The 13,168-nt window shown below is 42.6% G+C and overlaps 1 protein-coding gene across 1 annotated transcript in view; it reads left to right on the top strand.

Moving 5' to 3' along the window:
- Window positions 1–649: 649 nt before the first annotated feature.
- ESR1 (estrogen receptor 1) overlaps window positions 650–13,168 on the top strand; it is a 515,033-nt gene continuing 502,514 nt past the window's right edge. Inside the window, exon 1 of the mRNA XM_077486339.1 lies at window positions 650–743. The gene's annotated coding sequence lies outside the window, so the exon portion shown is untranslated. The remainder of the gene's footprint in view (window positions 744–13,168) is intronic.

Raw genomic sequence — 13,168 nt, 5'->3', positions numbered from 1 at the left:
AAATTGACCATAACTATATAATACGAAGTCAAATCTAAACACTTTTTTGTATGCAATCAGGCAGCCCCTTGCATTGCATAGTTGAAGGTAAATTTAAAGAAAATTGAACAAGAAACTTGTATAATTTATGGCCAGCTTAACACTGTCTCCTAGCGGCCCTATAATTGGGCTATAATGGTCAGGAGGCAGCACAGCTTCTGTATCATGTAGCCACTATGATTGGTGCTCCTATCCGTCACATGATCTGCTGGCCCCTGTACAGAAGCCTTGACAAAGAGCTGTTGGTGACAGCTTAGCAAGTGTGCTGGGAGCGTGCAGTTTGCACGCTCTCAGCACACAACCGCCTGCCACTGTTGACACATACTGTATGTGCGGTGGCGAGGTATTAAAGCCCGGCTATCCTGCTGCTACACATATGCGTTATGCAGTCAGCAAAAGGTTAAACATATTTATTGCTTGCTATGTAAGCATGATTATTTCATATATGAATGATGTGACACATTTGCTACTCCTCCTTATTTATCTTCCCATAACTCACATATCAAATCACACACACACACACACCTCTCAGCTGACTGTCTCCTCTGTCTGGCTCATACCAAGGAGTCCTTATTTTCTCCCTGTGACATCAGCCTGTTGCTGTGGGAATGGCAGATATTTCATAAGCGGAGAATAAAAGCAGCAGAAGAACAAAGGAGTATCAATGGAGAGAATTAGAATGCACCCTCTAATAACACAGACAGGTAATCTTAAATTATATGATAGTTAATGTTTGCATTAATGTTTCTCTCCTAAAACAGAATTCTCAAATTAATGACATGGCTACCTAAAGATAAAGTGTTGCAATGTTTAAAAATACCCTCATACCAAGAACAGTTTATTTTGTGTGATACTTTAAGCATAAGTTTTTGTTTTTTTACAAATAGAAAAAAACTATGTTTTACGTTCACTAAATGCAGTTATTTCATAGTGTCTGTTTATATTATTTATCTTAATTTTAATATTTAGTGATAAAAGATATGCTTAAATCTAATATTCACATTTGCTTTCTGAATGATTAGGAGGAAGATGTTAATATTTTTCTAATCAGAGCTATTCCCAATACTGGCTAATGCATTCTTCATGTATAGCTGTGCATCTGGTCTGTAGTTTTATTAGTATGTGCTGTGCCGTCTTCTTGGCTAATAGTTTCATTTATACTCTTTTATGTCTCAAATGTTTGTGTTTGATTTATTTAAGTAGTACAGAATGTTCATTCAGCTACAAAGTGCATGTTCACTGAACTTAGTAAAAAAAGATGAAGTTGCAATCACTTTAAATACTCATTGATGTACAAGGGGAATAAAGAAGATTGTTTTCTTGCACATCTGGATGATTGCAATGAACACACCTATACATTATTTGCAAAGCTCAGTGAACATTCACTTTGCAAAGTACAGAGTAGTCACTATTTGATTAAATTTAGTCTGATGGGCCTGATTTATTTACAAACAATTGCACAAGAGCAAAAGTGTGAAAAAGTACTTCAGTCATGTGCATATCAATGGTATGTACGAGTGGGAAAACTTTTGTGCGCTCAAAGAATGCAAACTACTTTACTTATCTGCTAAAGAGTGTACTTTTGATAAATATGTTAGGTGCAATAGCTGCTTACATTATGCATTGGACATTCGCAGAGGGCTATGTTTTGGTTTAAATGCATGCAGAGAGGAATGTATGTGTATGTATGTGTGTGTTTGCATGTCGGCTGCTTGCATACATCTACGTGTCTTATCCAACTGGTCCAGAATGAACACAGCCTAACATGGTTTTTGTTAAAATGTATCTCTAGACAAAACTATTTTTTTTTGTTTTGGGTGGAGTGGGTGATTTAGACCCTCTGTCAAGTTTTTTCAACTGGTGACATTAGCCCTTCTGTTTATACTAGTGACTTGTATCACCAAGAAAGAAAGGGAGAGGAAATCCAAAATTTTAGTTGAGTTGTCCCCAGAGGAAGAGGAGGGGGAACTCTTCCAATGGGTATACCCATTCCAGGGACAACAATTCCCCTTGCTTTGGGATATTTTCTGTAACCTTGTATATATGGAGCAAATAAATAAATAAATAAATAAAAAATAAATAAACTGGCAGAGGTTAAGATCTAAGACCTTATTTCTGTATAGCGTGCATCTGGGATATCCTACCCACAGCTGAAAAACATTCATTTAAAAGTGACGTTTTTGTTTTTTTTTATGTTTTTTTATTGCACAAAAAAGTAGTATACAGAGCAGTACATCATGTATATAAACACCCCCGGCAATAGGGGAAATCAACATGCATTAGTAGCAATAAACCTGTATATGTCCATTTTCACACATTTGAGCCTTCAATGTCTAACTCTCATCATACACTAAAACATATGTGCATTTTTTTTTTTCATTTTAACAAACATACAAGTAAACCAAACCCCTGCATAACCACAGGAAGAAAGAACACCTCTTCCCACCCACCCAAGAAAGTGTCTGCTTTCCAATGTTATGTTCAGCAAATACTGAAAAAAAAAACGTCCCTGTCCACTTCAAGAAGTATACCCACTGTCATGTCACCGTCTCAACTCCAGGGCTTAAGAGTTACCCCTAAATATCACACTATTCTATCATGCCTCTTCTGCCAATGTATGCTCAGAGTCAACCCATCTAAACCATACCTTCCTAAACTTCTTAGGAGCTCCTCTAGCCTCAAATGTAATTTTATACATCAGCACATCCGCATTTATTACCTTCTTCCACATCCCCAGTGTCAGTCGTTCCTCATGTATCCACCATCTGGCAATGAGTTTCCTCACACCAAAAAACAGGATCCTGAGGAAAAGTTTTGTGTGCACATTAATCTCCTCTTCCTCAAATATCCCAAGAAGACATCTCAAAGGAGAGCAGATATCTGGCATATGGAAGTGATCTAAAATAAATTGAGTCACCTGTGACCATAGCGGTCTCACTTTTTCGCAAATTGGCGTTTCCCTCCTCTGCATTCGATAAAGTCTATCTGGTATATAATACTGTTGATGAAGGTAACGAAACTGAATCATTTTGTCCGTGGAGGAGACGACAGACACCAGATATGTGTCCATTACCTCCTGCCACATCTCCTCAGACAACTCCGGGACAACCGCCACCCATCTCATCCTGGACCTAGTAGCTGAAGTGATTACCCCAGGGCCCACCACTTCATAATACCTAGAGATTCGGTTAGCCGGATCCAGATCAATCAGAACCTTCTCCAGGTCTTTGTTTTGAACCATAGTTTCACCAGCCCTAAACTGTGCAATCGCAGCATGACACAGTTGTGCATATAGAAAAAACCCAAGACTTTGGGACTCCAAACATTTCCCTCAGTTGTGCAAAGGTACAGAGACGATTATCCTGGTATATTTGATGTAAGTATTTTATGCAATATTTAGCCCAGGTGTTTTGCCCATCTGGTAGTGTAAGGAACTCCCCTAGGGTTTTATTACACCACAGAGGACTATTTGGAGATAACCACAGGGGGTCATCTTTCCTCCATTGTGAGCATAGGTGAAACACCCTCCCAGGTAAAGCTATAATCGATCCCATCTTCCTCCCTGGAATCCTCTTCCTATACAAGATATTTTGTAGAGTTTCCTGTGAGGTGGCAATTGCAGCCTCCAGTAGAGTAGTGGCGTTTGGCGTTTGCAGAAAAAGTCGCCACTGTAGGAAGATCATTTGTGAGGCCATGAAATAGGACCATAAATCAGGAAGGGCCATCCCACCCAATCTATTTGGGAGCTTCAACACTGCCAAAGAAACCCTGGGCACCCTGGAGCCCCACAAAAAGTTCAGAATAATGAAGTCAAATTGCTTAAAGAGTCGTAGTGTCACATAAGTTGGGGAGTTCGAGAGATTGTACAGAAATTTGGGGAGAAAAATCATCTTTCATTCCATCAAATTTATCCATCCCATCAAGGTGATCAGTAAATTCTGCCATCTCTGTACCTTCCAGCGAAAGTTCGTCATTATTGGCACTAAGTTCGTCTCAAGGAATTTAGAGATAGGGAGCTGCACCTCTATCCCCAAGTATTTAAAGGAGGTAGACAATGGGATGGGGCAATCTGATGGAACCACCACTGCCTCATCAATAGCGAAGAGGGATGATTTTTTCCAATTAATTTGGAATCTGGAATAGTCCCCAAACTCCTGAATCAATCGAAGGCTTCAGAAAGCAATGGCCCAGGAACCTGCAGATACAATAGCATGTCATCCGCATATAGTGATACTCGTTCTTCAAACTCCCCCATTCGCAGACCATTCAACCCCTAAACGGTCCTCAGCTTAATGGCTAGAGGTTCTATAGCCAGGGCAAACAGGAGGGGTGAAAGTAGACACCCCTGCCTGGTGCCCCCAAATATAGGAAAGGAATCTGAAATAATACCATTAACCCTCAATCTGATCATCGGTTCTGTGTACAAAAGCCACACCCAAGAGACAAAAACAGGACCAAAGCCATATGACTCGAGGAGGTGGAACAAAAACGACCACTCCACTGAGTCAAAGGTCTTTTTTGTATCCAAGGAGGCCACTATTCTAGTCCCGGAGTTGTCATGAGCTGTCTGTAGATTCACAAAAAGTCTCCTAACATTCATCTGTGCACATCTTCCCTGAATAAAGCCAGTTTGGTCAGGATCCACCAATCTAAGAATAACTGATTGCAACCTACCGGCTAATATTTTGGCGAGAATTTTTGTGTCAACATTCATAAGCGAGATTGGATGAAAGGAATCACATTCCCAGGGGTCTTTTCCCCCTTTGGGGATCAGGACAACCAAGGCTTCTCTCATAGAGGGGGGTAACCTACCATCCGACCTCGCAGCATTGAACACTTTCAACAATCTAGGGGCCAAACCAGTCCCAAAGATGTTGTACAATTCCGAGGGCAGGCCGTCTAATGCCGGGGACCTCCTAGGGGGGAAAGAGGCAATTGCCTTCTCCACTTCCTCCACCATAATACCAGTTTCCAAAGCATGACTGCCCTCCTCCGATAACTTAGGTAGGTCAATATCTGCCATGTAAGTCACCAGGTTCTCCGCCCCCAGAGGAGTACAAGACCTGTACAATTCTTTGTAAAATTGAGCAAATACTGTCAGGATATCGACTGAGTCACATACAGTATTTCAGCTCTGGAATTGTCATATATCGATTTAATATAGACAGGAACATAGTCCATCTGTGCCAAGTATGCCAGGAGTCTGCCATTCTTGTCGCCAAATTCAAAGATGCGCCTCCTTTGTGCGAGGTTAAGCTTTGTGGTGCAATCCATTAGAACTATCTTGTACTCCCTAGTTCAGTAGTCTTTCCCCATTGGGGTCCCTAACATATTCTGCCTCCACTAATGTCACTTCCATTTCCTTAAGCTGAATTGTGGAAGCCAACTGTTTCTTGAAACCCTGTACTTCAGTCATAAACACTCCTCGGAGGGTAGCTTTAAAGGCCTCCCACTGAGTCAGAGAGGATTCAGAGTTAAAATTTTCAGCCCAAAAGTGTTTGATAGCCTCTGCACACTTAATCTTTATATACTCCTCCTGCAGCCAGCTGGCATCCATCCTCCAAATGCGTAACCCTGGTTTTGGTCCTAGACCAAGCTCAAGTAGCATAGGGGAATGATCTGAAAGGGCTCTGGGCAGATAGGCAACTCACTGGACCAATGCCATTCAGTCACCCTCCGTGAGGATAGTGTCTATTCTGGAGAGTGTCTTATGCATTTCCTAATAGCAAGGTTTCACATCAGGATGATGAAAATGCCAAACATCTCTAAACCCATGAGCAGACATCCAGCCAGCAAGGGGGGCCGGTGCACCAGTAGTCGTTCCCAGTCTATCTAGGGCCGGGTCAGACACCAAATTAAAATCACCCAGTATGTAGATCCTCCCTTCCGCCACCTCATGGGCAGCCTGCAGCACATCATCCAAATGCACTAATGAAAAGGGAGGAGGAACATACAAATTCACAATCGTTAGAAATCTGTTCATCACTTGTACCACTAATATAACAAATCGCCCTTTAATGTCCATTCGGACTGCATGTATTGATATGGGCATAGTCTTGTTAACCAGCGTGGAAACCCCCCTAGAAAACGATGAATTGGTAGCATGATATACCTCTGCAATATGTGCCCATTCAAGGAGAGAACTCTGGACCCCTGGAGATTAGTTTCTTGAAGTAGAATTACCGTATATACTCGAGTATAGGCCGACCCGAGTATAAGCCGAGGCCCCCAATTTACCCCCAAAAAACTGGAAAACTTATTGACTCGTGTATAAGCCGAGGGTGAGACATGGCTGTCCATCCCTGTGTGTCCGTCCATCCCTGTGTGTGTGTCCGTCCATCCATCCCTGTGTGTGTGTCCATCCATCCATCCATCCCTGTGTGTGTATCCATCCATCCATCCATCCCTGTGTGTGTGTGTGTGTGTGTGTGTGTATCCATCCATCCATCCATCCCTGTGTGTGTGTGTGTGTGTGTATCCATCCATCCATCCATCCATCCCTGTGTGTGTGTGTGTGTGTGTGTGTATCCATCCATCCATCCATCCATCCCTGTGTGTGTGTGTGTGTGTGTGTGTGTGTGTGTGTGTGTGTGTGTGTGTGTGTGTGTGTGTGTCCGTGCAGCCTTGTGTGTGTGTCCAGCCTACCTGTGTCCCAAGCCTCCGTCCCGAGCCGCCGTCGTCCCGAGCCTCCTCCGTCCCGTGCCGTGCCTCCCCCGTGCCGTGCCTCCTCCGTCCCGTGTCTCCTCCGTCCCGTGCCGTGCCGTGCCTCCTCCGTCCCGTGCCGATGGATCGCCGCTCTTCTCGGCGGCCATTCTACAATTCAAAATTCCGCCTCCGCCTGTGATAGGCGGAACACTCAATTTCCCAGCAGCCTGTGTTCCGCCTATCACAGACATCCTCTCATACTCGTCCGTAGTATGAGAATGAGCGGATGTCCGTGATAGGCGGAACACTGACTGCTGGGAAATTCAGTGTTCCGCCTATCACAGGCGGAGGCGGAGAAGGAGGCGCGGCTTTTGAAAATTAATGTCCGCCGTCTGTCTGCTCGATACGCTGATCGAGCAGTCAGACAGCGGCGACTCGAGTATAAGCCGAGGGGGCACTTTCAGCCTCAAAAAAGAGGCTGAAAATCTCGGCTTATACTCGAGTATATACGGTATATGAAGTTTATGTTTTTTGATATAATCAAAAATCAGTGAATGCTTAAATTTGGAATTGAGGACTCTAGCATTCCAGGCCAAAATCTTAAGAGAAACATCCATGACTGATACTAAGGAAGGAAGGGGAGTTGTTGCCCCCCCCCCCACCCCGAAAAATAGTGTGCCTGAAAAAAGAACTCCAGAGCTCCCTCCTCCCAGACAGACAGCATATTGAACATGACTTATACCAGAAAAATGATCCCCTGTAAGCAGACCGAATGTGGACACTCTCAACCAAAAGCAGACAAAGAATTCCCTAAACCCAGCCCTAACATGTCAGGTATTTTATTCCCTAAACCTTAGTTCACTTAGCCAGCGAAGATGCGACTTAAACTGTCACATGGGCCAGGTTACCTCGGTAACCGGGCCTTGCCGTGAGCCCCAGCTCAGTTCTCCTGTCAAAAAAATAGAAAAAAATATGTTTTTCTCAAAATAATTTCCATGTTTGCAGCAGCAAGAGCAGTCCGCAGACTTTGTATATATTGTAGGCGGAAGTCCATCGGAGTACCAATAATAAAACAGGGGCCTCTGCTGTTAGCTCCTGCAAGAGAAGGGTTGTCTGTCAGAAAAACATTAGAAAATAGTTATAGACCAGGCATTTAAACTGTGCAAAGTCAACAGAAACTTTTCTCCTTTCAGAACAAACTGTAACGGATGTAGGTGCCAAAGAAAATTCCAACTGGGCAGCAGAGGCAAAGTAAAGGAAGCTTCCAGGTATACTTCCTCTGTCAGCCCCAGTATTTCTCTCATCCAGTACTTGTTTCATCCACTGTATGTCAGGGTGGATGGGGAGAAGCGCCGTCCCTGTGGCGTCCGCGTGTGTCCAACCAGTCCAAGGCCTCAGTGGGATTGGTTAATAAAATAGGTTTTCTCATTTTCCACTATACGCAACTTGGCCGGGTATAGCATACTGTAGATCAGGCCGAGGTCCCTCAGTCTTTTCTTTACAGGCAGGAAGGAAGCTCTCTGATTCTTGGGGGCAGCTGAGAAGTCAGGATAGATTGATATTCGATTTCCCTTAGCCATGAGCTCGGGGCCAGTTCTGGCCCCACGCAGGATATTCTCCCGGAAGTGAAGCAACTTGGCTATCACAGATCTGGGGGGGGGGGGGGCTCCTTTCGGAGGTGCCCAGCCTGGGATACGATGTGCCCTTTCAATGGCAAACATGCTGGTGAAAGTCTCAGGTGCCATTTGCTCAGTCAGCCATTTCTATAGGAATTGCTCTGGGTGCCTCCCTTCCACTCCCTCAGGGAACCCCACCAGTCTCATATTGTTCTTTCGCATTCTATCTTCCATGTCAGCCATCTTTAAAGTGTGTTCGGATAATGCTTTTTTGTCACCTGCGCAGCGGTGTCTAATGGCCTGACAATATCTTCCAGGGAGGCAATGCGGCGGTCAGTGGTCTGTGCTTTCTCCCTCAGCTTCTGCATATCTTGCTTCATAAAAGAAAACTCCATTCTGAGCTCCTCAAAGGGATCAATAAGCTTATTCTGACACCCCTGTATGGCCGCCATTATCTGTGTCAGGGATGGCTCATCCCCCCCTCTCCACTTCCTTGTCAGCTCTGGCCCAGCGTTCTGTCAGCCTGTCCAGGGATCTTCCCCTTCTCAGCTCTGTCTCCCTTTGGGGCTTAGGACTCACCTTGTCTTGTGCGGGAGATGCCCGCTGCAGGGCCTCCACAGATCTCTGCAGTGGCGGCCAGGGCCTCCGTCCGGAGCTCAGATCCTGGACTATCTCACATGTCTCGTGCTGGCACTTAAATGTGAAGTTAAAGTGCACCTTCTAAGTTGTTATTGGTTCGCGTTGCTCCCAGTGGGTTCCATTCACAAAGCAGTACCTTACTGCATCTGAGTATACTTTAATAAACCTTAAAGGTGTTTGGCATTCACCAAAAATTAACACTACTAAAATACCACATGAGTTATTTTATGAAGGAGCAGCAGCCGCCGGCGTCTTTAACAACCAGTAACTGTCATGGTTGTTAAGGAGTGGGCGGCTGTCACATCCTTAACAATCCATGAATCTTATCTGTATGGGGACAAGGGCCTCTTCCCCACAACCCTGTCCGGTGGTTGTGGGGACTTGCTGGTTGGGGGTTATCGGAATCTGGAAGCCCCCTTTAACAAGCGGGTCCCCAGAACTTGCTCCCCCCTATGTAAATGAGTATGGGGTACAATGTACCCCTACTCATTCACAAAAAAAATGTTGTGTAAAAAAAAAAAATATTCTATGATTACCTGAACAAATCACTGAATTTGGCCCCTGTGGTTCTTGACCCCACAGCAGTCACATATGGGTACATGGGGATTTTTTTTTAAAATAAATAGACTGTGCACTTTGCAAGTGCAGCTGCACTCATTTTCTCCAGAGTTTCGTGCATATAGTGAAGCTCTTCTGATTTCCATCACCCAATCATGTGCAATCACAGATGCTCTTTTTGAAAATGAGTGCAACTGTAAAGTGCACAGTCTATTTGCCTTTAGTGTGCTATGGCTATAGTTAAACCCTTGTTTATCATTTCTGTTCTTTTAAAATAATAATAGTTTACATAAATGAAAGTGAGATTGAATCATAAAAAGTAAATGGCCGCAAATGGCTTATTTCACTAAGTTGAGAGACTTTGGGGTTTATTTATTAAAGCTGGAGAATGCAAAATCAGGCTCACTTCTGCAGAGAAACCAATCAGCTTCCAGGTTTTATTGCCAAAACTTAATTGAGCAAGCTGAAGTTAGAAACTGATTGGCCCCCATGCACAGCTGCATCGGTTTCTGAGTGCATCAGTTTTAGTAAATCAACTCCACTGTATGATGTACAGTGATTTAGCTGTTTTGTCTCAAGGACATATAGCTAACCTTCTTGTCCCTATAACTTCAGATACCATATTTCTTTGATCTCTGTTTTATAAGAACAAACAAGGTGACATTTTTAAGTTTTCTAAGGGGTGACGGCGATAGATTGAGAAAGACATGTTTTGCTTTTTGCAATGTCTTGTAAAAATGGTGACTGGTTCACTTCCTGTGAAAATTCTACCCAGAAGTCCCTGCTTATTGACAACTTCCTTAACTACACATAGTAACTCTAAATAAACAGAACAACTGCAGCAATACCAAAAAGGAAAGCTAGATGGAGCCTGCACACCACATATGATTGGCTTATGTAAATTACACACTTTACATGTGAATTTAACAGCACAGGTTCAAATAATCAGCATGACATCTGATGGGCAGAACATTAGCTGCTGTAGTATATCTAACACCCAGAGCAGAACAATTTTTTAACACCCCAACAATATATCAAAAATGATCATTAGTAATAAACATGAAATTAACCATCATGCATGTGGGGGGCAGGGGAAAATATCAATCTGTGAAGGGAACACAGCAACAGCAACTTTAAGACCCCTTTCACACTGGGGCCGCAGTCATGTCATCGCTAAAGCGTCACAATTTAGCGCTGTTTAAGCGGCGCTTTTCAGCCACTGGCCAGGCACTTTTATCCCTAAAGAAGGGGTTAAAAACTCTGTGTGGTGGCGCTTTGGAAATGCTTTTCAGGTGTTTCAGAAGCACTGCCCATTCATTCCAATGGGCAGGGCATTTTGAGAGCGCTAAATAATGCCCCAAAGATGCTGCCTGCAGAACTTTTCAGGACGTCTGCACCGCCCCAGTGTGAAAAGTCACACTTGAATGAATGGGAGGCGATTTTCAGGCATGTAGCAGAGGCTATTTCCAGCACTAAAGCGCCTGAAAACTGCCCCAGTGTGAAAGGGAAAATCCACCTTTTACAAAAAAAATGAATAAATGCACAAAAGCACAGAAAGTATATTTGCAGGAAAAAAAAACATCTTTCACTTGTGTTCCATTGAGAACTTCAATCTATCTTCCACTGTAGAGTTTATTCATTCACAGATTTCTGTTGGGGCTTTTTCAAGTGAAATAAATACACCTTACTATTGATTTTTAGATGAAAATCCGGCTGGTGTGGATCTCGTTAAAAAAAGTTGATTTGTGAAAGTCTGACTGTAGCCGTATTAGTGCACTTGCAACAGAAACAATTGAGTACTATCCGTGATACTTTTTTTATTTGCACTAACATACAATTTTTCAGTACAAGCTTGGTGGTGTGGATCCTGTTGAAGAAGTTCACTTGTGAAAATAATTAAAGCATGTGCTTGTAGTCACTTCAATATTTTGGGGGCATTTTCAGATAAATAAATATACTCTATATTTCCATCTGTTTTCAGTCTGTTTATTAGGGTTATTTTAAAAGAGTTACAAATATGTACCATTTGCATATTGAAAAATATATTTATGACTGTAAAATATTACAGATTAGTATAGAAAGCAATTATAGAAAGCAATCCTAAAGACATAGACTGACATCCAATTATTGTCTTCCAATTATGATCATATAAAGAAAATAGAGGGAAAGAAAAAAAAGCCATGCACATAAGCATATCATTTTTTTCAGAAAATGAAGCTGTCATGTTGAAAAAGGAAAATAGTGAAAGTGTTTAGATACCGTGTAGTCACTACAATATTTTGGGGGCTTTTTTTTCACCAAAATAAATACACTTGAATGTTGATTTATTGACTAAAATAGTGTGCCTGCAGTTAATACAATATTTTGGGGGATTTTTTAAGTGATATGCTGTATATATGTTAAATGGTGTTGCGCTCCACAAAAAAAATGTTTTTATAGATATAGATGTATATCTTGATATATATTACACAAATAATAAGTGCCAGCTAAGTAGTATCCAATCACATACAATATGACGGTTGGATCCTCTTATGCCACGTACACACGACCAGACTTTTCAACATCAAAAGTCCGACGGAACAATTCCGGCAGACCATTCGATCGTGTGTGGGCTGCAGCAGACTTTTGATTTGCAAACGTCTGACAGACTTTAGAAATGGAACATGTTTCAAATTTTTCCGCCAGAACTCCGCCGGACCCAGTTCCTACCGAGAAATCCGCTCGTGTGTATGCTAGTCCGACGGACAAAAACCGATGCGAGGGCAGCTATTGGCTACTGACTATGAACTTCCTTATTCAAGTCCAGTCGTACGTCATCACGTTCAAATCCGTCGGACTTTGGTGTGATTGTGTGTGGCCAAGGCCGTTCATTCGGAAAGTCCGTCAGAACTCTGTCAGAACTCCGTCAGAACTCCGTCGAAAGTCTGTCGGACCTTGTCCCTCGAAAAGTCCGGTCGTGTGTACGTGGCATTAGACTAAAGTGCATCCAGTGACAATAAACAGTAAAGTGCATCCAGTGCCCATGAAGATGACAAAACTAAAATGTTTGCAATAAAATCCAAAATTATGATTCAATCCATAAAGTGCATCAAGTGAAAAAGGAAATAAAAAAAAATAAAAAAAATTAATTATGTATAAGCGAATATTAGTAAAGCAATAAATAATCAATATCCAATAGAGTGCAATAAAGTAATTAATATCCAATAGCGGTGGCAATGTCTCTTTCTATAACAAAAACATTAGTCCGTATTTAGACATGCACTATGTGAATCCACTCTGTGTCATAAACATATAATGACTCCGTGACCACAAAGCAAAATTCCACCGGTGATCTCGTGAATCTTTAAACAATCTAGGTGCAATGACTACCTTACCTCACTGCTGTAAGGTAGACAGCAGATATTACTTCCAGCGATCAGGTGGTATAGGTAATATAGGTGGTCCCTTCTAGGTGCTTAGTCATAAGCCATCAATTTAGACATGCAATAAACAGGCAAAACAAAAGCAAAACGACAGCATCAAACGAACGGACTCCACATTTGTACTCCGGACGTCACTTCCGGTATCCTCCTAGTCCAATCCTATGCGTATCGTCATTTGGACATGTGACTTCATCAAGGAATAGACTATAGGAGGAAAACTTAAACACTTAAATAGTAACTGTGAATCGT

This window comes from Lithobates pipiens, unplaced genomic scaffold (assembly GCF_037356315.1).
Source record: "Lithobates pipiens isolate NorthernLeopardFrog02 unplaced genomic scaffold, aLitPip1_a1.2 Scaffold_18, whole genome shotgun sequence".
Taxonomy (NCBI): Eukaryota; Metazoa; Chordata; class Amphibia; order Anura; family Ranidae; genus Lithobates; species Lithobates pipiens.
This window is presented reverse-complemented; position numbering and strand designations above follow the sequence as displayed.